This window comes from Drosophila willistoni, unplaced genomic scaffold, assembly GCF_018902025.1.
Source record: "Drosophila willistoni isolate 14030-0811.24 unplaced genomic scaffold, UCI_dwil_1.1 Seg147, whole genome shotgun sequence".
NCBI lineage: Eukaryota > Metazoa > Arthropoda > Insecta > Diptera > Drosophilidae > Drosophila > Drosophila willistoni.
Genome location: NW_025814104.1, coordinates 94021 through 122002, shown reverse-complemented (window position 1 = coordinate 122002; position 27982 = coordinate 94021). Strand labels below are relative to the sequence as shown.

The 27982-nt window shown below is 38.9% G+C and overlaps 1 long non-coding RNA gene across 1 annotated transcript; it reads left to right on the top strand.

The window, feature by feature from the left end:
* The first annotated feature begins 20206 nt into the window (after positions 1–20206).
* LOC124460869 lies at positions 20207–20368 on the top strand. Its single transcript, XR_006954831.1, has 2 exons — positions 20207–20238; positions 20299–20368. It is a non-coding gene; the product is annotated as an uncharacterized LOC124460869 (long non-coding RNA).
* Positions 20369–27982: the final 7614 nt, after the last annotated feature.

Below are 27982 nucleotides of genomic sequence, written 5' to 3'. Positions count from 1 at the left end.
CTTCACATAGCACGCCAACGACGATCGCCTTTAGATATAATTGGGAACATTGCGAACGGCTTATTTGGTGTGCTGGACTCAAGTATGCAACAGAGATGTCAGGCACCATACGAAAAGTTAAATCAAATGAAGATTACTTATTGAACTTGCTGCAAAATCAGACATCTGTAATTGATTCAACAATAAATATCATTAAGCGAGATGAAGCCACAATTGAAAATCAGATGAAACTAATGGAACAACAAATGAACGACATGACCAAGGTCCAGGACAATGCGGTAAAGGCATTGCAATGGTATATCACGTTAACTACTCAGATGACAGTTATTGCAGGGAATTTGCAACGAATTCAAACCGAAATTTCCCGAGTATTTACAGATGCCCATCATAGCAAAATAAGCCCGTTACTACTATCACCAGGCCAGCTTCGGGAACATCTGAACCAACTGAAGAGACATCTTCCGTTTGGTTTGGATTTGCCAGTTCCAGATAACGACGTCTTGCAATTATATGGCTTAATGAAGGCACAAGGCACAATCGCAAACAATCATGTGATATTTAAGGTCACATTTCCATTAGTGGCAACGCAGGCAGTGCAACTGTATAACCTGGTACCCATTCCAGCAATTGGAACTCATGGGATTGTAATCATGAACGTTAAAATTCCCATCATTGCTGTCAACAAGGAACAGAATCAATACATTGGGCTCTCAAGAGCCGATTTGGAACAATGCCATCAGCTCAACAACGAGCAATATATTTGTTTTGATAAACAAACGACGTTTTGGCTAATAGCAACTGTGAGTTCCAGCTATTCAAAACACAACATCATCAACTTGCCAAATACAACACACAACAGATCATTCGTGTGGTACGACATGTATCACAAAAATCAGTGGATTTTTGCCACCACTAGACCAATTGAACTCGCAGTGACCTGTGACGATAATATACAAGGTGTCACTATTAAGAAGACTGGATTGTTAACTCTAGACCCGACGAGTACAGCAAGGAGTTCTGCTATACGAATAACAGGTCACCGTATAACTACGACAGACACAATGAAATTGTCATATGTCCGATTTGGCAACTTCAGCATTGGCCCAACAAAAGTAGCGCCAACAACAACACAATTCACAAAGATGCAGCTAAGCTACGACGAACTAAGCAATATTCAAGGAAAACTGGAAACTAAGCAAAACTGGAAATTGCCAGAAGACCCCAGCCAGCCGGCTCACCATGTTATCGTGATGCTCACAACCCCCAAGACACAATGGTCCAGAGCAGACAACCGTGAGGATCGTCAATCCCATACCGACTCCTGCTGCAGTAAGCCCAGCCCCCAGCAATTTTGCGGTCAACGTTGGATAACGTTGAACACCTGTTCAACGGCCGGGAGTATGTTGGTGTTTAGATTATATAAAATAAGCTAACATTAAGACAATTATAATATAGAACAAATGGAAATGTATGTCAATTAAGTATGTAACCCGATTATAGATATCGATGGCTCATCAGTCATAAGTAGATCTGATATGGTCAGCAGTAAACAATAAAGACCTAGTTAATTAAGCTGCTATGGTTAGCTATTATCAATAAAGACGTACTTTGCGACCTAACACTATGTCGAACTATGCACTGGTGAGCTCGCTATTTTGTACTATAAAAGAAATGCATTATTCTTAGTAAGATCAGATACCAATTGTAGCTACATCGGGTGTGCATCGCTGTGTCTTTGGCCCCATCTCTACCTTTGTAATCTCACTCCGAGGTCCACCCAATTTATGTGTTGGTTGCGACAACTTTTAGTCACTGGTTTATGTGCTAGTGCCTAGATATATATATAAATAAATAAACATTTAATAACTTCAAGAAACACTAACGTCTTTCATTGAACACAAATTATGAAGCCGAAGCCAAAGTGGAAGGATGCACCAAAATGTGCTAAATTTAATGCTCGTCCAAAATTCCAAGGTTTTAAAGCGGACAAAGTTAAACCTAAGATCGAAGCGAAGAAGGCGGTAATTTCCCCTAATACGAAAGTAATGTGGATGGCTCCTTTTGGCCACGTTTCCCGTTTCAAGAAAAAACGTCGTGTGGCGATAACGTGAAAAAAATGGCGGTCAAAAGCCTGAAGTCCGTTGGTAAAAAAGTACAAAAATAAGAAATAAAAAAGAATGGCTTAAGGCCGCAGCTAAGGTCGATCAACTGGAAAAGTTCAAGAAAATAAGAGAAAGAAAATAAGGCTTACATATATATTGAATTTTTTTGCATTAGAATTGACAACGATTCTACAAATTTTTAAATTTCTATAATGACTTTTTTTGACCCATATAGTTTATTTAAAATAGTAATATGGGATTGTTAATGCAATTTTATATCTTTTGCTCTTTACAATGGGGAAATTTGGTTGTTTCGTAGTTCGATTGGGCGTCCGAGGAGGTCATCTTATTTAGGACCGGATTTCATCCAATTAGAAATCTGGTTCGGGGGTAATATTTTATTTCGAGGTCCCCAGCCAAATGGCATGCCAAAAGATGTGAGATGGGAAATCATCAGCATATCGACATCAGCAACAAGTTGCAAATTCTTTGCCGTAGTAAATGTCAAACTGTCAGAGTATTGGTGGGGAGTAGGTACTTAAATGGGAGCGGATTCGAGTCATGGTGGGATGGGGGCGGAAAGAGAGACAAACTGCATGCCAACAAATGTCATGCCATGCCATGTAATGACCTGTTTTCAAGGGTCTTAGAAGGCGGTATAAATTTTCAATTAATTTTCAAAGTTTCTCATATCATAGCAAGTCAATCTAGTTACCTAGAAATACTCACTCACAAAAGGTCATATGAATTGAAAGAAATATTTCAGTAATAGTAACAATATTGCTGCGAGCTTGAAAATTATTTAAATAAAAAGTTTCAAAAATTATCGTGTTGGTGCTTGAGACAAAAATTAAAAAATAGATAAAATCCTTACATGAAAAACACGCGAATTTTAAAAAATATATAACAAATTTTAAGTCCAGTCCTCGTAAAACAGGAAACAGATTTCTTCCTTTACATCAAAATTACATACATATGTCAATTGCAAAAAGTTACAAAAGTTGAATATTGTCCCTTTGGCCACACTTAAGTTATACATATAAAATTCTACATCAAAATTAACTACAAATTTTAGCATACATTCATCCCTCTAATCTAAACATTTTTAAAATCCTTATTGTTCCTTTTGACAAAAATTGGGAAATACAAATTTAGAACATAATACCCAAAAAGTTACAAAAGTGGTTACGTTTAATCCTTTATATCAAAATTAAGTAAAATTTTAACACGAAATAAGAATAAAACTCTTCATCAAAATTAAGTACAAATTTTAAAATTAATTCCATAAAATGTTACAAAAGTTAAAAGTTATCATTCATTATACGAAATATATATTTATACCCTTGCAAAAAGGGTATATTATTTTGGTCAGAAGTGTGCAACGCATAGAATGAAGCATTTCCGACCATATAAAGTATATATATTCTTGATCAGCATGACGAGACGAGTTCAATAGCCATCCGTCCGTCCGTCCCGTCCGATCCGTCCGTCTGGATCAACGCAAACTCCTCCTAGACCGTAAGAGCTACAGAGCTGAAATTTTGCATGTAGGCTTGTATATACTGCAGGCGTTGTATATCTCGGATTCAGCCGGATCGGATCACTATATCATATAGCTCCCATACAAATGGCAAAGTCACGAACAGTGACTTTTCTTAATAACTTCGTTATTTTCTGAGCTATTGTCGTGAAATTAATATTGGTGAGTTAATTACACATATAAACGACTATGCCAAATTTGATCAAGATCGGGTGACTATATCATATAGCTCCCATAGGAACGATCTTTCGAAAACAGTGACTTTTGTCAATAACTTCGTTACTTTTGACGCGATTGCTTTCAAATTAAACATTTGTTAGTTTAATATATCTGTTAATGACTGTGCCGAATTTGATAAAGATCGGGTACTATATCATATAGCTCCCATAGGAACGATCGGTGGAAAAAACTTTGATCAATATCTTCGTTATTTCCTATGCTAAGATTGTAGGCCGTTCTTTCGGAACATTAGCCTTTTAGCTTAAACGTTTTTCCACTTTGATGGCTATAGGTAAGGAAAGAGTTACCAAAAAAATTGCAAGGGTATACAAACTTTGACGCGGTCGAAGTTAGCCCCGGCCCTCTGGTTTTTATATCACATTACATCAAAATTAAGAACACATTCCATAAAAAATGGTTAAAGGTTACGAAACATATACATAATCCTTTATATCATATCATTGTGCTTTTTAATGTCCTTTCGGCCAAAGTTACGAAGTACATATAATTAGGCGAAATTGTAAAAATAAATTCTTTTATATGGAAATTTGGCTAAATTTTAAAAGATCCTGTAACCTGTATCCTGTAAGCGTACCAGTCATATCCAAGATTATGTGCAGCAAGGCGACAGACCGTCAGCGCAGATTCTAGGATTGCAGGATGCTCACAGGCATGCTCATCGGACACACAGCTCATGTGAAGGACTGCAGAAAATGAAAGGTTGCGGATGTTCCAGAAACGCTTGCACACCTCCTGTGTAGCCTTGGCAGCGATGAGGCTTAGGTTCGTGACGGACAGGATCAGCCTAATTAAAAGAAAAACGATTCTTTCAAAATCAAAATTACACAAAAAGCACAAAAATCGGGAAGTAATTTTTTAATTAAAAATTAAACTTAGTGTTCGTTAAAAATTTCAGTATTTAAAAATTTAAGTTTATGGTGTTTCGTGGTTGTTTTGTTTTAAAAGTATCTATATATCCCGTTTATATTAGTGTTTCCTAAAAACGCGAACTAAATTCAAACTTCGAAACCGCGTCTACGACATTCATACAACATTCAAACATCGTTTCGAAAACAAGTCACAAATTAAAATTTTATGACCACATTAAATTTTTCGCAGATATTTACTTTTAGGTTTTAAGAATATAGGCATATCATCTATGAATATATTTGTGGAATTAAGTCCAGCATCATATATTTAAGAAGCCCTTTTCCGTGGTGAACAAATACTGACTGCATACAATGGAAACTTGCAGTCTCTGCAGTCAGTCAACGGATGTCCATACGAAATCCAGTCCAACTATTGAATCTAGGTAGGTAGGTGTCTTTTGGCCACATTGTTTGCCAACCAGTTGGGCAGACAAATGACAGTTTGAAAGGTCGCCAGCGGCAAACTTGAAAAGGCCGACGATGAGATATGCATGTATGTCTTTTGTTTTGTCAATCTCTATTGCATATTTAATATTCTTTTATTTTCCACCAAAATGAATTCAGTTTTTTGTTCGTTTTCATGAAACGATCGTTTTGTTTTCGCTTGTCTAATTGTTTATTCAAATCGCCACACTGAACATTGTCCATTACAATAAATTCCAAAGTCATCATAGGTAAACTTTTATTATGCCACTGTCAAATTCTCTCTTTAGAATGTAGGCAAATGTGTCACCATTTTGGAATATAAGAATAAGTTTGATGGTTTTTCAATTGTAGGTCAAATATGTTAGTAGAAATTTTAATGAATTTCAGTTTTTACAATTCGGTAATAGATAGAGAAGCATAAAAAGTTAAAGTCGATCTCGGTTTTTATACCATACACCCATAGGGTGAAATGGTATATTAAAGTCGCCAAAATGTATGTAATAGGCAGAAGGAGGCATCTCCGACCCCACAAAGTATATATATTCTCGGATCAACAACCGAGTCGATCTAGCCATGTCCGTCTGTCCATCCGTCCGTCCGTCCGTCCGTTTCTATGAACACGCAGATCACGGAGACTATAAGAGCTAGAGCCATCAAATGGTATGCAGACTCGTGTGGTATGTACAGTTATCGAGTTTGTTTTAAATTTTTGCCACGCCCCCAGAATTTACATAAAACTGCTTTTCTTAAAAAGTATAACAGATAGAAACATCAAATTTGGTTTATATACTTGTTTAGTTGCCGCGCAGAAAAAAGTTGTTCCAACTTTTTGCCACGACTCCTTCCGCCCCCGCAATTCACATAAAACTGATTTTCTTAAAAACTATGAAAGCTACCGACATTAAATTAGGTATGTAAGCTGTCCTAATAGACGCGCAGATATTGACTATTTAACAATTTTGCCACTCCCATTTCCGCCCCCGAAAAAAAACAACTGATTTTCTCGAAAACTAACAAAGCTAAAGTCACCAAATTTAGTATGCGCGCAGAATATATATATTTTAATATGTTGCCACGCCCACTTACGCCTCCTTAATTTAAAAAACCGATTGCTCTTGCAATTTTTTGACCAACGCGATCAAATTTGGCAGACTAGTTAATCTTATCTATATCAAACTACCAAATTTGATTGAAATCGGACTAGAAACATGCAAAATATACGTATGAATGTATTTCGCTACGCGATCCATAAGGGCAGAATTGGCGTTGGCTAGTGGCGGCGCTAGAGTGCTCGTGTGTTTGTAGAGTGAGCGAAATAGCATGTGGTATGAGGCATGTTAAAACAATTTAATAGACATACATTTTGTTTTCGAAATTTTAAATATTTGTTTCACCTGGTTTATGGTATACCCAAGTCGGCGAGACGACTTACTTCATTTTTAACTATATCCTTGCTCAATCAAAATTTTAAACTGAAAACTGAAATATCATGATAATTGTTTTTGCAACATGCGAAGATCGAAGTTTTGCCTTGTCCCATTTTGTTAAGATTTGCCCTTGACATTTCAGATAATTAATCAAACTCTCCAACTCGAAATGTGTGAGGGGCATGCAGCAACGCCTCGTCGTTCTTGCATGTGACAATAAACGGCAATTATTTGTATACCAAGTGCTTAACAAAAAACAAACCGAAAAAATGTGTGAAATTCAAAGTAAGGCTTACATATTAACCCATTACTTCAGTTCACTTACTTCACTTCACTTCATTCCATTTGAGGCTTTAGGCTCTTGCATAATTTTGCCTGATAAAATTTTCAATGGGCTGCGGCTGCTGCAATTTCGTTTGAAATATTGCGGCTATATGATATTTCAATTTTCAATTAGTAAGACTAAAAAGAAGTAAAAAAAAAAAACAAAATGTGTACGTTTGTACAAGCAGCGAAATTCTGTCGACATGTGGCCCACGAACAAGATTTGACTTTTGCGTGGTCTTTGAAATGCATTTCTGAGTTGTATCATGTTGGAATACCCCTATTCCACTTACAAAAATTACACTTTACAATACTAGATTAAGTTTTTTAAGTGACATGAAGTTTGGTCACACTGAAGATCTCTTTTCCTTTTTTCTGCAAATGTAAAACGTGGTTGCTGGTGTTGCCAAAGCTAAGTTCAAGTTAATATAAATGAAGATATATAAACAAATAAAAGCGGTGTTTCTTTTGTGTTAACTAATAGTCACTCCAACAGGTTATGGGCCCAGTCCATGCCTAGTTAATACATATAAATACAATTATTTGATCAGTTCGGAAATTTACTAATTGTGAAATTCAATTCCAAGTACAAGTTTTTGTCTCTTTCTTTCTCCTTATTCATAGCTGTGTGTGTGTGTTAAAAAGAATGGAAAAGCGCAATATAAAGCCCTTTGATGGTGAAAAGTACTCTTTTTGGAAGCTTAGGATGAGGGCATTATTTACAGAATTAGATGTAATAAAAGTTATTGATCAAGTGATGCCCAACAAAATAGATGACTCTTGGGTAAAGGCAGAGCGATGTGCCAAAAGTACGCTTATAGAACATTTAAGTGATGCGTTTCTTAATTTTGCGGCAAACGACAAAACCACGCGTCAAATTTTTGACAGCTTAGACGCCATTTATGAGCGCAAAAGTTTGCCATCGCAATTGGCATTGCGCAAACGTTTACTCTCGCTTAAGTTATCGAGTGAGATGCCACTGCTGACATTCTTCAACATCTTTGATGAGTTAGTTAGCGAATTGTTAGCTGCCGGTGCAAAATTAGAAGAAATGGATAAGGTGTCACATTTGTTGCTTACGTTGCCATCATCTTACAACGGAGTGATCACAGCTATAGAAACGCTATCAGAGGATAACTTAACTTTAGCTCTTGTGAAAAATAGATTATTAGATCACGAAGTTAAAATAAACAATGATAATAGTGATACGAGTAAAAAGGTGATGAAAACAGTTGTGCAAAATAAAAACAACAATAAGTTTACACAAGTCAATTTTAAAAATAGGGTGAATAAACCAAATAGATTTTTCAAAGGCAAGCAAGGAAATAGTATCAAGTGTCATTACTGTGGAAAGGTAGGTCATATAAAGAAAGATTGTTACGCATTTAAAAGAATTTCAAAAGAAAAGAATAAGGAAAATAATCAAGCGCAATTGGCAACACCAGAACCCGGGTTTGCATTTATGTTTAAACAAGTGAAATCAAATTTAAATAAAAAAAAACAAAGAAGCTAACTTCGGCTATGCCGAAGTTTATATACCCTTGCAGTATACTTGGCAATAATATTTTTCCTTTTTGAAATTTCTTTCCTGCAACTCAATTCATCAATACACAAACAAAATATTATTTCTCTTTTTACCACAGTTTTTCTTCTTCCATCATTTTCTAAGCAAAGCACGGCACGCATACACATACAGTTCATGTAGCGTTGCGTCTGTGTGTGTATGCGTGTGCTCTGTTGATTTGATGATGGCAGTAGTAGGCAGCAAGCAGCGCTGCCGGCAGCGTTTGAACCGATTTATATTGACTGTAACTTGTGTTCTATTTATCGATCAGATTCAAATTTTGGGATCTGAGATTTTATATCAATACTATCATATTGGTAAATTTCATGGGGATACTCCAATTTTTGCAAAATGTTTCTTCTAGAGCTATATGATATAGTGGTCCGATCCCAAAGATTTTCATACTTTATCTCACCCGGGTAAAAAAAGCCCCAAAAAAAATTTCATCCCGATAGCTCTTAAGATGGCTGAGTAAAACGCATACGCACCGACGGACAGACGGACAGACGGACATGGCTATATCGACTTAGCTTCTCATGCTGATCAAGAATATATATACTTTATGGGGTCGGAAACGTCTCCTTCTGTGCGTTACAAACATCTGACCAATTTTATAATACCCTCTGCAAGGGTATAATGAATTCATATTGGATTCTGGAGCGAGTGACCATCTAATAAATGATGAGTCATTGTATTCTGATTGTGTAAAGTTGGTGCCACCACTAAAAATCGCTGTGGCTAAACAAGGAGAATACATATATGCCACCAAACGTGGTATTGTGCGGCTGCAAAATGGCTTCGAAATTACACTGGAGGATGTCTTGTACTGCAGGGAAGCTGCAGCTAATTTGATGTCAGTTAAGAGACTTCAAGAAGCTGGAATGTCAGTGACATTTAACACTGATGGAGTTTCCATAAGCAAAAACGGAATGCTGGTGGTGAAAAACTCGGAAAACCAAGTTGCTGACATCTTTACAAAGCCGCTGCCAGTCGGAAAGTTTGCAGAATTCCGGAAGAAATTGGGACTCCTCGAAGACAACTGAACAAATCGATTGTTCCTCGATGCCAAAGAATTAAAATTTTTTTTTTGCCTATTTAATTTAATTTACGACTCTTTGAATTGTTGAGTTGTAAAACATGCTAATGAATTTATATTTTTAATTTGTAAACTTTTTTAAGTTGATCCGATACAGGTTTTTTTCTGGGTTTTCCCTGTATCCTTAGAGTAAATGCTGGATCACATAGACTTCCCAGATGGCACACCAACCACAGCAATCAGTAGTTAAGTTTGAATTAATTTTTATTTATTTAATAATGTAATTTTTGAGGGGGCGTGTTGGAATACCCCTATTCCACTTACAAACATTACACTTTACAATACTAGATTAAGTTTTTTAAGTGACATGAAGTTTGGTCACACTGAAGATCTCTTTTTCCTTTTTTCTGCAAATGTAAAACGTGGTTGCTGGTGTTGCCAAAACTCAAGTTCAAGTGTTTAATATAAATGAAGATATAAAACAAATAAAAGCGGTGTTTCTTTTGTGCTAACTAATAGTCAGTTCTCCAACATATCAGTTTTCTTTTATGGCCAAACATTGTAGGTCAAAGAGTCAACAGTTTTGCTGGAGAAGTGACGCATGGTAGGAAAAGTACGCTTAAGTATGTTATTAAGTCGTGCCTGAAGAGCCACAGAGATGGCTCAGAGCACTTTCCCGTACGGCTTTTTAAGTTTCCTAAAAACGATGCTGTCCGTCGCCAGTGGGTTTCAAAATGTAATTTGCAATCTGACGTCAATGTTGACAATTGATTTGCAACTTACATTTTGAAAAAAAATTTGTCCGCGTTGTAAACTCTCTACTTTTTAAAGTAATTAATCCCTTGGGATTGTCTTTATATTTCCGGATTTTATTTATTTTCAAATTAAGTGCACATGCGGTCTTATTGACTATATTCAAGAGAGTGTGCCCGTACCCCGCCTTAGCGTATTATACCCTTTTAGTGTGCCCAAATTCGTTATCGGGGAAATTCACTGAGACGAGAGCGGGCTTATTTAAAATATTCCTAATGTTTACATTCGGCCAATCCTGACATTTGATCGACCTCGATCATACAATATACATATAAAATACTGCTTATCAAATACATATTACAAACAGAAACTCACAGTTTTATCACACGCATGCATCCACGGCTTGAGTCGGGCTGATTCTAAGATACCTTTGTAGGGCAATTGAGTAAGTTGACAATCGTCAATATCAGTGACTTCGTAACGGTCATTTGGAAGAACTCGATTTATCTTATAAGGACCACGGTATTTAGGAGCGAACTTTTTGCACGACCCGGGAGTGACATCTACATTGCGAATGGCAACAAAATCATTGACTCTATAGGATAATGGTGCCTATGCCTTAAGGCGTACCGCTTTTCATTGCGCTCCTGCGATAATTGAATTTTCGCACTTGCCTCGCCTAGTGGCCTCAAGGTTACAGGGGTTTTCTGAACTAAATTTCTCGTCAAGATACTCGGTTAATTCGTCTACTAAGGGGCCTCGCTGATCGCAACCAAACAACAACATTGACGGAGTTTTACCGGTACTACACTGCACTGAGTTATTAATAGCGAACTCACACGATTAACTAATTTATACCAATCGGCTTGGGTAAAGGTTCTGACAGCTTTCCCAACATTGGGGTCAACACACGGTTCACACGTTCGACCTGCCCATTGGCTTGAGGGGCAGCAGTCGCTACTTTAATGTGGTCAATTTCGGTTTTCTACAAACTCAGCAAACTCAAACGACGTAAAACACGTACCTCTATCGGATAACTCTTCTTGGTCGGCTATAATAATCAAAATATTTTTCTAATGCGGCGGTAACTTCTTTGGTACTAGTGGAATTTACGGGATACAATTTCACAAACTTTGTAAATGCGTCAATCACTACTAAAAGGTGCTTTCTTTTTGATGTAACACTCGGTAAGGGACCTAAGTGGTCAACATGAATAGTATCAAATGGAATCGGACTTTTCGGAATACTATGCAAGGTTCTTATGTATAGTTCTTGGAACACTATGTAGAATACACGGCAGACAATCTTTTATAAACGACTCAACCTTTGGATTCATTAACGGGAACCAGTACTTTTCTTTCAAATTGTTTACACATTTCTCAACGCCTAAGTGACCTAGTTTCTCGTGACACCTTCTTATTAATTCCCTTGCATGCGAGCCGGTGCATACAAACACAGTCTTTCCTTAGCATTTCTTTTGTACACTATACCATCTATTAACTCAAATCCAACATCATTGACATTTCAGAACTTTCATTTAAAGAAACGCAAGGTTTATTCTTAACCAGTTTTAACCGACTTCTTTCTAAACATAGCTCACACGGTCTGAAACAACTCTTCGCTAAATGAACACACGGGTTTGTCCCAAACGGTCCTAAATAATTCTTCCCTAAAGGAGCACATGGTTTATTTTACATCACACGGGTCTATCTTACACGGGGGGACGGTCTATCTCACACGGTTTTGGGTCTCACACGGGTCTCACACGGTTTTGTCTCAAACGGTTTTATCTCACTTTATCTCACACGGGGTTTTACGGGCTATCGGTTCACAAGGTTCAATTGGGGCATTCTGGTCTCTCTTCACTAATAAATCGCAAGGATCAAAATCACCTTCTACAATATTCTCTAACAACTCGGTTTGCCGACTTAATGCGTCTACATGGCCCATGTTTGAACCGGGTCTGTGAGCAATGGTATAATCAAAGTTTTCCAATTCCAACGACCACCGCGCAATGCGGGGATTTATTGATTTTTTACTCAAGGTTTGGACCAATGAATTACAATCGGTAACGATCAAAAATGGTCTGTGTTCTAAATAAACGCGAAATCGGCGCACGGCATATATTATGGCCAAAGTTTCAAGCTCAAAACTGTGATAACGGGACTCGGCGGCTGTCGCCTTCGGGAATAATAAGAGACTGGATGCATTTTGCCATCAGTCTGTCTTTGCATCAAAGAGGCACCAAAGCCATTTGAACTGGCGTCAGTATGCAACTCAGTTTCGTAGTAGGGTTAAAGATAGCTAATACGGCGGACTGGATAAGGCGGATCTTAATGTGAGAAATACGTTTTTAGCGGTTTTGTTCATCGGAAATGGACCACCTTGTTTAAGCAACTCAGTTAACGGTTTAGCTATGCGGGAGAAATTCGGAACAAATTTGCGAAAATAAGAGAATAAGCCTAAGCACGAGTGTAATGCTTTGCTGTTAAGTGGTTCTGGGTATTCTTGAATAGCTTTTAAATGTGTATTATTTGGTAAAATTCCCTTATCACTGACTTCATATCCTAAATAATCTATGCTCTTCTGTAGGAAAATGCTTTTCTTCAAATTGAGCTCTAAATTGTACTGAATAAAACGATCTAAACAGTTTTGCTAACAACTTAAGATGCTGATCTACGGTGCGGGTGGCAAATAATGTCGTCCATATATACTACAAGTTCTCGATCTCTAATCATATCACTAAGTATGTTCGATATAAATCTCTGAAATACAGCTGGTCCGTTCTTTAGACCAAAAGGCATTCTCAGATATTCGAACTGCCCATCGGGTGTAACGAATGCGGTGTATTTAATTGAATCCTCTTCCATGCCTACATGGTAAAAGCCACTTTTCAAATCTATGACGGAGAAAACGGTCTTGCCCTCCAGGTATTCTAGGCAATCTTCTATCAAAGGCAACGGAAAATTATCCCTCACAGTCTTCTTATTTAATCAACGCACATTCGCACTAGGACGATGGCGGACGCATAGGGGGAGTTGCTTGGTCGGATTACATTATTGGCTAACAACTCACTAACCGTTTTAGAAACGATTCCTCTTTCATAATATGATAACCTTCTAGGACTACTATGAAATGGTGTTGTATCTGTCAGACATATTCTCATCATATATTTAGGCAACCCGTAATTAATTGAAAATCGGTCAATGTAATGCTCATGCACAATGTCTCGGCACTCACGCATCGCGCCTAATCCAAATTCACTGCCAACAGTAGTATTCCCGGTATCTGACAGCGTTGCACAAACGGTTTGCAACTCTGTTAGCCATTCTCGAAACGGGGATGCATTCGTGTTTACATTAGGTTATTACAATTATTATCTAGATCAGTGGTGTTATTACTAATGGTATTATGCTTAGGATATTTAGTAAACAGGGATGCACAGAAGGATTTGTAAACAAAAGCAATGGTACTCTTTAATGATGCGGAATTCTTTTCATACTTTCTTACATTTTCAATCAATGAGAACTTAAGACCTATTTTATTCAAGGCGTCTCTACCAAGAAGTAGTTGCGTCGGCATAATATTATCGGGAATAACTAAAAATTGAATTTCATAATATTTTTTGCAAAACAGAACTAAACATTTGACTGTTCCAAAAGTCAGAATAGAGCCACCGCTCAGTCCATGAAAAGAACTTTTAACTAATTTATCGCAATCTAAATGCGGCATCAACGCTCTACTGGCAAAACTTACTGGGCTTCCGGAATCTAATAGGGCAAAATATTATTAACATCAGTGCATCCCCTTTACAAGATATTCTTAAACTTACTAATTGAATAAATGACTTATCATCAATGGTGTCCGGGTCTTCACTAGAGCTCATGGCGGCGATCTGGGTTCGCATTGGACAATTCCGGTACTGATGGCCCACTTTGAAGCACCGATAGCAACTTCCTTTTGGTCTCTCCGGCGTGGACAGTCAAACATTAAGTGACCAATCTGGCGGCAATTGAAACATCTCTTATCCTTTGCAGCAGGCGTAATGGCCTGCGCGGTCTGAAGTCTGACGAGCCTGAGGAACGTAGTTTTTGGCTGGTGGCTGAACTGTCTGAAAACGCATCATCTTCTCTCGCAATTCGTTCAGAGAAGTACAATAATACAAAGGAGCTGACAATCCGGATCTTGTAGTCCGTCAACAATGTATTTGACCACATCGGTGTCTTCAAAATTGCCCTGCTGAGCAATATTTCGCATAATGATGAAATACTGCAAGAGTGACTCTCCTTTGCCAATCGGGCGCTTCCTCATCTGGTTAGCAATCTCGTAGTTTGTCATTTGTAGGCCAAATACCTTCACAAGGGCATCCTTCAGCTCGTTCCAGGTTGTAGTCTTTTCATATGTCATGTATGCTTTAGCAGATCCTTCCAGCAGTTGGTTGCCCAACGACCAACATTGGGCATCACTCAGTACATACACTCTTGCTGCTTTCTCCAGCTCACGAATCCATACGTGAATGGACAGATCACCATCACCAGAGAATTTAGGTACAGTAGTTTCGACATCTTCAAGTTCATGCGGCAATTATATTCCGGTCTGCTTAAGTTCTCCTCCAGCTCCATAACACGTGTTTTTAGCTCCATTAGGTTTTTACGTGCTGTATACAATTCGATGCTACTAAGAATCGAAGCCAATTCGTCGGTTTCGCTCGCTTGTGCGCTTTCACGAACATGCACGTTCGCGTCTGTCCTACAGAGGTCTCACGAGACATCGTCGGCAACTGGTTAGCACCCACTTGATCCGGTGTACTTGGCTGCTCAATGTTTCCCACGCCGCGCTGCTCAATAAGAGGCTCCGGACCAACATCCACAAGTTGTCCGGCAAGCACATTTGCAGACACTGCTGGGCTGACTGCCTGCTCTTCGGGTACATCACTCTCTCCAGACTGATTCTGTGCCATGGCACAGTCATGACTGCTTTTACCAATGCTCGCAATTGGTAAATTGACGCTTCTTTGTCGCAAGGTACTTCCTTGGCCGCTAGCAACTCAAACAATGCGGTTTTGTTTAATTTAATGATCTCGGTGTATTTCATGAAAATACTTTCTTTAGGGCAAACCCCACACCTGATTTGTAAACTCTCTAGCTTTTCAGTTATTAATCCCTTGGGATTGTCTTTATATTTTCGGATTTTATTTCTTTTCAAAAATTTGCACATGTGTTCTTATTCACTATATTTCGAGAGAGTGTGCCCGTACCCCGCCTTAGTGTATTATACCCTTTTAGTGTGACCAAATTCGGTTATCGGGGAAATTCACTGAGACGAGGAGCGGGCTTATTTAAAATATTCTAATGTTTGGATCTGAGATTTTATTCAATACTATCATATTGGTAAATTTAATGGGGATACTCAAATTTTTGCGAAAATGTTTCTTCTAGAGCTATATGATTTTCATACTTTATCTTACCCGGGTAATAAAAAACCCCAAAAAAAAATTTCATCCCAATAGCTCTTAAGACGGCTGAGTAAAACGCATACGCACAGACGGACGGACTAATATGGCTATATCGACTCAGCTTCTCATGCTGATCAAGAATTTATATACTTTATGGGGTCGGAAACGTCTCTTCTGTGCGTTAGAAACATCTGACCAATTTTATAATACCCTCTGCAAGGGTATAAAAACGAGTGTGTACGAGTGTACACATACATATGCAAAACGAGAACACCCTTCAGTACCAAATTGTCGCCGTTGACAATGTCGCCCAATTGACCGAGCCACAGACGTCGTCAGAGAAAAATTCTGCCGGCGTTTTTCATGCTGAGGTTAGCCGACGGCACCCGAAGGAACAATTTCGTTATCGAAACCCAATCGGCTGCCGAAAAAGAATTTAGGAAAAAAAATTTCTCAATCGAAAGAATAATTTTTGTTACGTATATGATAGTTATTGACACAGCTTTCCATTGCCGGTTGTTCCTATTTATACTCTGCGTTTTCGGCACGCGACAAAGCGGAAAACGGAAAGCAACATCCGACATTGTTGCTAAGCAGAATTTTCGTAAATCTGTGATTTGTTGTTGTTGTTTCCCTTTCGGATTTCTGCGCGCGTCGCTTGCCTTTTTCGTTTTTCTGTGCATTTGCGATTAACTTCCGTGCGAGCAGCTTAGCTTATTATTAGTTTTCTTATTGTGAAAAATTTATATAAAAATAGTCATTTTGTTGGCAAAATTTGTTTTTCTATATTTTTTTGTTTTCCTTTTTAAATATGTACAACACTATGTGTTTATAGTTTTGTGTACATATATAAAAAAAATAACAAAATTAAATAGTGTAATTCATAATTGCATAAAAATAAAGAGTAATAATTGCAAAAAGGAAAACTAAAAACATTCAGAAAAAAATAGGAAAGTGGAATGTTCCAGAACATGAAGGAAAAAAAACAAATTTTGCCAACAAAATTAATCGCATAGACGTAGCAGGTTCGATTCCGGGCCGTGGCCATGCAATAATTTTTTTATACCATACACCCATAGGGTGAAATGGTATATTAACGTCGCCAAAATGTATGTAACAGGCAGAAGGAAGCATCTCCGACCCCACAAACTATATATATTCTTGATCAGGATCAACAACCGAGTCGATCTAGCCATGTCCGTCTGTCCGTCCGTCCGTCTGTCCGTCTGTCCGTATGAACACCTAGATCTCGGAGACTGTAAGAGCTAGAGCCACCAAATTTGGTATGTAGACTCGTGTAGTATGTAGAGTGATCAAGTTTATTTCAAATTTTTGCCACGCCCCTTCCCGCCTCCGCAATTTAAAAAAAACGTTTATCTCAAAAACTATTCCAGCTAGAGACACCATATTTGGTATGTATATTCGCTTAGTAAATGCACACATTTTGTATGCATACGCCCACGCCCTTTTCCGCCTCCGTAATTTGAAAAACTTAATTATCTCCCGTATTTTTTTAAACAAAAAACAGTCGAGTTATGCATATGCAAACGTTTTTCCATAAGGCCGGAGTTGCCCGTTGGCTGGTGGGGGCGCTGAGTGAGCGAGATACTAAAATATGCTTGTAAGAAGCATGTGAAAATGCATTTGTTTAATAAAGTTGAAATATTTGCTTTACTGGTGTATGGTATACCTAAGTCGGCGAGACGACTTACTTACTTCATTTTTATTTTGTTTTCATAATAAATTAATTTCTTTCTTTTCTCTCTTTTTTTTCCATTTTTAATAATCATTATTTAATATTTTGTAATAATATTGCGTTTTCTATACTCACACGCAGAATAATTGAAATATTTGATCTGTGCTGTCTTTATTTCATAGGAATTTTAGGTACGTTACGGCGGTCGCAGAGCAATAATAATTGTTGCGTTTGTCAAGGTTTCAAGGAACCTTGGCACACGCAGAGCAATTGAAACAATTGCTTCGCGCTGCTTTTATTTCATAGGAATTTAGAAGCGTCGCGGCGGTCGCAGATCAACTAGAATTATTGTTGACATGCAGAACAAGAAAAATGTATCATCAGATTTCATACAATACACAAACAAATTGGTTCGATCTCACGTTATAATGGTTTATTTCCTCTTGTAATCTCTCTCGGGTGTTCTCCACCCAGCCACCTCCGGCTTCGGCCTTCTGCTGATGCTGAAGCTGTTGCTGCTGATGCTGTTGCGGCTGATGCTGCTGCAGCCGCTAATGCTGTTGCTTTTGTTAACTTGTATGTAAGATCATCATATACAAATCATAAATCGTTCTGGGAACAGGAAAGAGTCGAGGCCCCGTCTTTTTTCCTGGGTCTCGTCCCAATTTAGTGACCAGGGTTGGTAACTTGTGCCGATCCTGGACTCCAACTCGCGTCTCTGTGCTTCATAGCGAGAGCAGTGAAATCGTCGGATGCCTCGTGCCCGAAACGCTTTAGATGAACTCTGAAACAGCAATAGCCGATCAGAATTTGCGTCAGGTAAAACGTAACTGGCCCGTGACTTCTGCCTATCCACTGCTGAAGGTCTGGGATAAGGCAGTAAGTCCAACGGCCCTTCGCAGATTCCGTCCATCGTTGCTGCCATCGAGCCACATGTTCGCCTCGTAAATCTTGCCGTATACTGGCTAAGGGCGATCGCTCAACCACCGGTGGTGTGGAGTGTAGCGCTCTGTACATCGCGTCTGCTTCGTACACTAGAACGATCGGAGACAGACCAGGGATGACATGCGCAGTATCGTCTGAAATTGTGCGGAACGCACTGCAAATTCTCATTGCGCAGAGTCTAAAGACCGATTCCAGCCCTCGCCTATAGCTTTTCATCCGTAGCGCTAGGGCTAGTGCCCAAACAGGGGCAGCGTACAGGGAAATGGATTTTGTCACGCTAGTTAACAACAGCCTTCTCTCTTGTTTGGGGCCTCTTGTATTGAGCATGATCCTTGCCACGCACCGGCCAATAGTTGCAATGGCGTTGTTGCATTTTTGTTCCGCAAAGCTCCTTTTCCGTTACCACCACCACATAATGCGTGTGCCCGGATCAAAATTTAGTCTGAGGACTCCGTCGTTCATGGAATTCCTCAGGAGAGGGCCCAGGACTGAACCCTGTGGTACTCCAGCAGAGATGCTATATTCCTCCGAGCGGTCCACTGTCGAGTATAGGAGGCGCCTATTTGTGAAGTAGCTGTCCGCTATGTGCAGCAGATTACCCTGAACGCCGAAAGACGCAGACTGTCCATTATACGACTCCATTCAGCCGAATTGAATGCGTTTCTAATGTCGAGAGTCACCACCATGCAGTATTGTTTGGTTCCCCCTTTCCATCGGTTACCAGATATGGCGTCTCTGGCTGTGTCCACAACTGTGCTTATCGCGTCTATCGTTGATCTTGCGTTTCTAAATCCGTATTGGTTTGGAGAAAGTCCACCTCCTTGCTCAATAGCCCTGTTGAGCCTACGCGCTATGAGCGATTCCAATATTTTCCCTGCTGTGTCCAGAAGACAGATAGGACTATACGATGAGGCTTCGCCGGGGGGCTTGCCGGGTTTTGGTAGAATTACCAGATTCTGCGTTTTCCATCTGGATGGAAAATTTCCTTCTCTCAGGCATGCATTATACATTTTTATGAACACATCAGGGTGCAGATTAACTGCCAGCCTTAAAGCTCGGGGACAGGAGCTTTCTTATTATTTAGTTTGTTGACGATTTCCAACAGTTCTGTTTTCGTGCACGCTGTTATTTCTATCTCACTGCTTCGAGTTGCCAGTGGTAGCTGGACCTGTTTTTGTGGGAAAAGTGAGCTGACGATTTGATTCAGATTCGCTGCATCAGATGGTATTGATGTTTTCCCGACATCACACAGTGGGCGAAACGGCTGATTTAGCAGCGATTAATTAATAACTTCTGCAAAAATTATGCTATTTTTGTACGGTTTTTTTTTGTAGATAAATTTATTACACATCAAAACTAATGAACAAAAATTGTTTCATTCAGTGAAAATATTTGTTTTTATTATTTGTTCCAATGTAGTGTGTTTTATTCTATGTCTGGTCGTTTTCGCTCAATTTTCAGAAATTTCGTTACACATTTCAAAATTTTTTTTTTTTTGCTGTTACTTATAAAGAATACATACACATATAAAAAAAATTCAAATAAATTGGACAGCTACATATATTATTAAAAAAGCTCATCGGAAATTTAATATTCTCTTGCATGTGTACTTATTTTTAGCAAGAGTTATGTTTAATCGAGAAAATATATGCTTGTGTCTTTAAAAAAAAAACATGTTTCTTTCTTAAAACATACATTTATTTAATCATTCAATATAGAGTAAATATAATCAACTTCAAAAATATTTTATATACTTTTTTTTTAATTTTTTAATTTTACGCCTAATCGGTATCTGATGTTGTGCAATCTGATAACTCTTCTTGTGCGTCTTTACTTATAATAAGACTAATAATGTCTTTATATAAAAATTGACCTTTTTTAGAAAATTTATCTGTGGATTTTGCTAACATTGTAATAAATGGGTCCGATGAAATAAAAAGTGTGTGAGCCAAGTCTTCCATAGTGTTACTGCGAGAATTCTTTCGTGTGTGGTTTAATCGAAACTTTCTCTGGACTTTATTTCTGGCCTCAAGAGCTTCTTTTGACATCATACCTATCGGAAGGGCAAAGTGTTCTATAATTTCTGCACCGTGAATCAAAATTTTATGGACAGATGAAGGCATATAGAACCATGGGTACTTGTCTACAAATAATATTGCAGTTTGAAATGCATAATGTTTAAAGGCTTGTGTATCAATTTCACATCCGGATGCTAGTGTTCGTAAGATTACACTAAATCGAGAATTTAAAAGATATAACTCCAGTTATTTTGGCAGCTAATTTTGCATCATGAAAAAACTTTCTCGCTGTGTTGCCGTTATTTGTATTGCCTGAGCCACCTGGCTGGGGAATATCAACCAATATACCCATCTCCTTTCGCAAATTCTTTTGTATTTCCATTTTTCTAATATCAACAGCTGATTTATCTGTACTTCGAACTTGCCAATTTGTAATTATCAGTCTATAGCTAATATGCAGAATGCAATCAAGGAACCGAATCCAAGCATGTAGACTGGATAAACCATATTCGTAGAGATTTTCTTTGCATGGTAAATTTTTAATATCACTGAGATCATTCATTTTTTTTGGAGTTGTACCACATATTCCACAAACTGAAGATGACGATTCCGCAAAAACACTAATACTTTTCATCTATCATGGTCATATAAAATTGATTATGTACTTCAAAACTTTCTACAATAGTTGGCTGTATTGTTGTTATTTGGCTTTTGACATTATTTACATCATTAACCAAATCTGCTGTTTCCTTTCGACAAAGCACTTTTAATGGCCTGCAATAACGAGTGGATTAAGGTTTCTCATTCTTCCAAACTTTTTCTGATCCACGAAGTATTTCCAACGGTACCAAGTACACCGAAAACATGTGCTGATCGATCATACAAGCGTTTAAATCATTAAAATTTTGGCGATAAGTTGAGTGGCCACTACTTCCATCACAGCCCCATTTATATATAGCAGTTAGCTGGCAACCATTGTTATTCTCTATACTTGGAAAATCTTTATAATCTGCTTTATATATTCGGGATACTCTGTGGTCAATTAAATTTTGTAAAGGTACCTCGCATGAATGATCAGTTACTTCTAGACCACTAGGATAGCACAGTTTTTTTACAGACCGCAATACATCATACGTCGGAAAAATATTTGCATTTCGCTTTTTGGTACCACGCTGCAAGTCCGTGTAAGCCTTCTTTCTGTAACCACCATCAATATATAAGGCTATGGCTTCCTCTGGTGTGTAGTTAATTGGGTATTTATCATCGGATTGAATGAACGATATTACTTTCTTGGGAAGACTTTCATCACTTCGCTTTCCACAATTGTACAAACTAGTACTTGCCGCAAAGACCAACTCATTGCTCGGAATTTCCTTGACAATGTCCGACAATTTTTTTTTTTTGGTTTTTCCCTGACTATCTCCCTAACTGAGTTTAGGTCGTCCAACATTTGAAATTTGGTCCACCAATACTAGATCGTCATCTAACCACTCTTGGTTGTTTACCTCAAAATTTTCGCAAATTCGGTGGTTCTCTTTCCATTTCCATGTCAATTTTTTATGAAATTTTTAATTTTCATGGCAATGTACGCGCTTTGGTCGAATTTAGTTTTATCAATAATATTGGTGTATAAGTTAACAGCCAAGTCAACGAACGGCCCTCGCAATGATTTCGAGCAACCCGCGCGATACAAATGCAACGTAATCAAAATGGCATTGGCCGAAGCAACGGCCAGCCGTTTTAGTTGTGTCGCAAGCGTTGAGTTCTTGTTGGGAATATGCTGAGTCGGCTTTTACCACAAGCCCGTCGCATGATCTTCTATGTACTTCTTATACATTTTCTGTAGATTCGTATTTCCTGTTTTATGTACTTAGATTTAGCCTTTATTTCATTCCATTCTTATAATCAGTTGCTGTCAGACGATTGACTAATAAAGATATTGATCATTTAACATTTACTGCGGCACCCGTTAAATATTTGCTTATTAATACACCGTTGAGCCACAAGGTCAACCGTTCAGCAAGAGGACGAAGTCAAGTCTTCCACCATAATCATTTTGATATACAACTCTACCCGCCGCTACACCGGTGACGTCACAACTGCCGTCAGAGGGAAAGTTGGAATTAAATAATTGGCGCCCAACAGGCGTTGGGACCTAAACAAAAACATGTAAGTGAATGTTTGGTAAAAATTGAAAAAAATTTTATGAAAATTTAAAAAATATAAAAATAAAAAGTAAAGAATTTGTGAGTGAATTGGCAGCGCGAAATTGTGCATTGCGGTACAGGTTAATTGTGATATTGTTGACGTGCAAGTGCGTTTTAAAAAAAAAAAAAAAAAAATAAAAAAAATAAAAAAGAAAAAAACAAAAAAATAAATAAATATTTTGCGCTTCGTTGGTTGCTCATGACTTGGGCTTATAGAAATATAAAGGTAGAGTACGACAGTGACGAAGAACAAGAAATAGGATTTAGGCCAGAAGTCAACAATCAATTAGAAATGGAAACGGCTCTGCTAAAAGCGTTAGTGGAAGGTGCTGTGAACAGTGCACTCTTAGAACAAGAAAGGAGACTGAAAGACGAGTTCCGAACGGAACTCGAGACCATTAGAGGGCAAGTTACTGCTTTAAGGATAGAGACTCCACAGGTTGAGGTATATCAGAGAGTGACAATTGACCCTAGTGTGAAGTGTGAAGTTAAGTTAGACATTGTAAAGTCAGTGCCTAGCTTTGATGGAAATCATGAGGAGTACGTGTCTTGGCGACAAGCGGCTACAGACGCATATGAAATTTTCAGAAGATACGTAGGCAGTGAGGCGCATTACGAGGCTGTGGCCATTTTTAAAAATAAAATCACTGGGCCGGCTCGAGCAATCCTTACGTCGCACAACACAGTGCTTAATTTCGACGCCATTATTGCCAGACTGGACTGCACATACGCAGACAAGTCGTCCTTACGCGTACTAAGACAGCAACTCGAACTAGTAAGGCAGGGTGACCTAAGCCTAATGAATTATTACGATGAGGTAGAAAAGAAGCTTACTCTTGTGACAAATAAGATAGTAATGACACATGACGAACAGGCTGCGTCCATTCTTTGTGCAGAAATTAGAGACGACGCACTACATGCCTTCATGGCAGGACTCAAGAGGTCCCTAAAATCCTTGGTGATCCCAGCGAAGCCCATGGATTTACCATCCGCACTAGCAGTGGCCCGTGAGGCTGAAAATAGCATTGAAAGGAGTGCATTTTCTGCATCGTAGCGAATAATAAGTTTGGCAGTCGTAACCAGGCTAAACAAGGTAGGAGCCAGGAAAACGGGGCTCAAAAGAGATAAAATAATTCGGAGCGTACATCGGGCAATAGGCGCCAAAAAGTTAACAATGTTACCCAAAAAGCACCTAGCCAAGACGATGAAAAATATGGAGAGATAGCCGAGAATACCCTTACAGAAATAGATGACGAGAGTGACGGATCTGAAAGCAACGATTTGTTGAATTTTTTAGGGTATGTTCCCAACTGCCGTTCGTCGAGCGTCAGTTGGCTGGCAGAACATTAAAGATTCTTGTCGACACTGGGGCGGCAAAAAATTACGTTAAACCCGTAAAGGAGTTAAAAAACGTAACACCCGTCGGAACCCCATTTACTGTGAACTCCATTCATGGGTCCAGTAAAATCCAACAAAAATGTTCAATGGTAATTTTTGGGAAAGTTGACACGTTTTTCTTATTAGATACCCTGGACACCTTTGACGCAATAATAGGCTTCGATCTGCTCACGCAGGCGGGGGTAACCATGGACCTAAGGGAAAACATGTCGATGATATCGAAGTCCCAGATTCTGTAAGAGCCGAATTTAAGAAAATGATACTAAAAAGAATTAGTGCATTCGCGACCCCTAACGAGGCGCTGCCTTATAATACTTCAGTCGTTGCTAGAATCCGAACTGTAGACAATAAGGAGATATATTCAAAGCTCTATCCGTACCCGGTAGGCGTGTCAGAATTTGTAAACAACGAAGTCGCACAGCGCGGAATCATAAGGCCATCAAGATCTGCGTATAACAGCCCGGCCTGGGTTGTTGATAAGAAGGGGACAGACGCCAGCGGTAATAAGAACAAGCGGCTTGTCATTGACTTTAGGAAGTTAAATGAGAAAACCGTCGCCGACCGTTATCCGATGCCAAGTATCCAACTAATTTTAGCTAACCTCGGAAAAGCTAAGTTTTTCACAACATTAGATCTTAAATCCGGGTACCACCAGATTTACCTGGCGGAGGGCGATCGGGAAAAACGTCCTTCTCAGTAAATGGCGGAAAGTACGAGTTCTGTCGACTACCTTTTGGTTTAAAAAATGCGGGTAGCATTTTTCAAAGAGCAATCGTCGATGTCTTGCGAGAACAAATTGGCAAGATATGTTACGTCTATGTTGATGACGTAATCATCTTCTCCGAAAATGCCGCGGATCACGTCCGCCATATTGACATAGTACTTCAGCAACTTTGTGAGGCTAACATGAGGGTCTCTAAAGAAAAGACAAGGTTTTTCAAAGAAAGTGTTGAATACTTAGGTTTTATTGTTACTAGCGAGGGAGCAAAGACAGACCCAGAAAAGGTCAAAGCGATCCAAGAGTACCCTGAGCCAAAAAATTTATATTCTCTGAGATCTTTTCTAGGCCTAGCCAGCTACTATAGGGTGTTTATCAAAGATTTTGCATCCATAGCAAGACCTTTGACTAATATACTCAAAGGCGAAAATGGCACTGTAAGCAAACACATGTCTAGAAAAGAAACAGTCGAATTCGACGAATCTCAGCGCGACACCTTTAACCGTTTGAGAAACATACTAGCATCGGAAGACGTTATGCTTATGTACCCTGACTTCAAAAAACCTTTTGATTTGACTACGGACGCGTCTGCGATTGGCCTTGGAGCAGTGTTGTCTCAAGGTGGGAGAGCAATCACCATGATCTCCCGAACGCTAAAAACGTGCGAAACTCATTATGCTACCAACGAAAGAGAGTTGTTAGCAATTGTATGGGCTCTCGGCAAACTACAGAATTATCTTTACGGTACAAAAGAGTTGCATATATTTACAGATCATCAACCGCTCACATTCGCAATGTCTGAGAAAAACACGAATGCGAAAATCAAGAGGTGGAAGGCGTTTATCGAACAATATAACGCCCAGTTGCACTATAAGCCAGGGAAAGAAAATTTTGTCGCAGATGCCTTATCTAGGCAAGAGCTTAACGCTCTCCAAGACGGAGCGCAGTCAGACATAGCCACTGTTCACAGTGAGATATCCCTTACATACACTATAGAAACTGCCGATAACCCATTGAATTGCTACAGAAATCAAATAGCTTTGGAGGAATCACGTTATTCACTGCATAGAAAATTTATTTTATTTGGCAAAAAGACCCGTCACTTAATTCAATTTATAGATAAGACCGATCTTATAAAAACTTTAAAACTTGCTGTAAACCCCGACGTCGTAAACGCGTTTTATTGCGACCTCCCAACTCTAGCTGCATTCCAACATGAGCTAGTTGTACTGTTCCCGACAACCAAGTTCTGGCACTGCAAAAGGATGGTGTCGGATATCACTAACAAAGACGAACAGGTAGAAATAGTCAACACCGAACATAATCGTGCGCATAGAGCGGCACAGGAAAATGTAAAACAAATACTTCGAGACTACTACTTCCCAAAAATGACTAAACTGGCCAACGAGGTTGTACTGAATTGTAAGGTCTGCGCTATTGCCAAGTACAACAGGCACCCCAAAAAACAAGAACTCGGGGAGACGCCAATTCCCTCATTTGCTGGAGAAATGTTACACATTGACATATTTTCTACCCCCACTACATAGCTGTTCCAATGGGCAAGTGGAGCGCTTCCACAGTACATTAATAGAAATTGCCAGGTGTTTAAAATTGGACAAAAAAATTAGCGATACAGTTCAAGCTATCATGAGAGCAACGATAGAATATAATAAAACTATACACTCAGTAACAGGACATAAGCCACTCGATGTAATCCACTCTATACCAGATGAAACTAAGCAAGAAATCAAAAGTCGTTTAATAAAAGCCCAACAAGACCAATTAGCCAGATACAACCCAAACAGACAAAACAGGGTGTTTGATGTAGGTGAGAAAGTTTACCTCAAAAATAACAGAAGATTAGGTAACAAACTATCCCCCTTGTGCACGGAGGGCGCCATACAAGCAGACCTGGGAACGTCTGTACTTGTTAAGGGTAGGGTGGTCCATAAGGACAATGTGAGGTAAACATAGGTCATACCACATAAGATTATTACAGAAAGCTACTAAAATTGAGTCTAATCGTTTCATTCAGGTTCGTCGGAGTAACCCTAATACTTTTGGCCACAACTCGCGCACTTCTCACCGATTTCTCGCACGCAAGCTATATTCCTGTGTTGGACGGCAACGTTTTCCAATAGGAACAACATAATTACGTAAATCACTCTACAAATTTATCAAATTTCGCGAGCATGATAGATAATACAATAAAATTGTCAGAACTTTTCCCTCAGTCACATATGCGAAAATTGTTAGATGTAGATATCGATCATATCCAGAGTATTTTTTCTAGCCTAACGGTACACCATAGAATGGCCAGAAGTTTAGACTTTTTAGGAACAGCGTTAAAAGTCGTCGCAGGCACGCCCGATGCGTCAGACTTAGAAAGGATTAAGATTACCGAAGCCGAGCTCATAGAATCAAACAACAGACAAGTAATAGTAATCACTGAAGCGCAAAAACAAATCAACCTATTAACTGATAGAGTAAATAAAATAATTAAAGAAAAGAAAGTCGAGTTTGTAGACTCCCCTCATTTGTATGAAACCTTACTTGCGCGCAATAGAATGTTATCCACCGAAATCCAAAACCTTATGCTCACTATAACGCTTGCCAAATCTAATATCATAAACCCAGCAATTCTCGACCACGAAGATTTGAAATCCATTTTTACCAAACAGCTCACAGAAGTCCCAATAGTTAGTTTAATGGCAGTGTCAAAAATAAAAATATTTCAATCAGATAGCGTAATCCACATAATAATTAATTACCCTAATGTTAAGACTATTTGTAAGAAGGTTATGATATTCCCTGTTGCCCACAATAACACTGTTCTGCAAGTACATGATATCGTAGTAGCTGAATGCAACCATGGAGTTCTAGCAGTAACAGAGTGCGCTACAACCAACTATGCGACGTTCTGCAAGAAGTCGGCTCATGACACTTGCGCCAGCAGATTACACTCTGGAGGTTTAGCATCATGCCACACACAGCCAAGCCACCTGGAACCAGTTACCGTAGTCCACGAAGGGATAATCATCGTCAATGAGATACCAGCAGGAATAAGAATAGATGACAGTCAGAGGTACACATCTCGTCACATTCGAACGCTTCGCGACCATAAACGATACCACATACATTAACTACAACGGTGTTGTGAAGAAAAGTCCAGGCATCGCGGCATCACCATTGCTGAATATTACAGAACACGACCAAGTTCTTAGC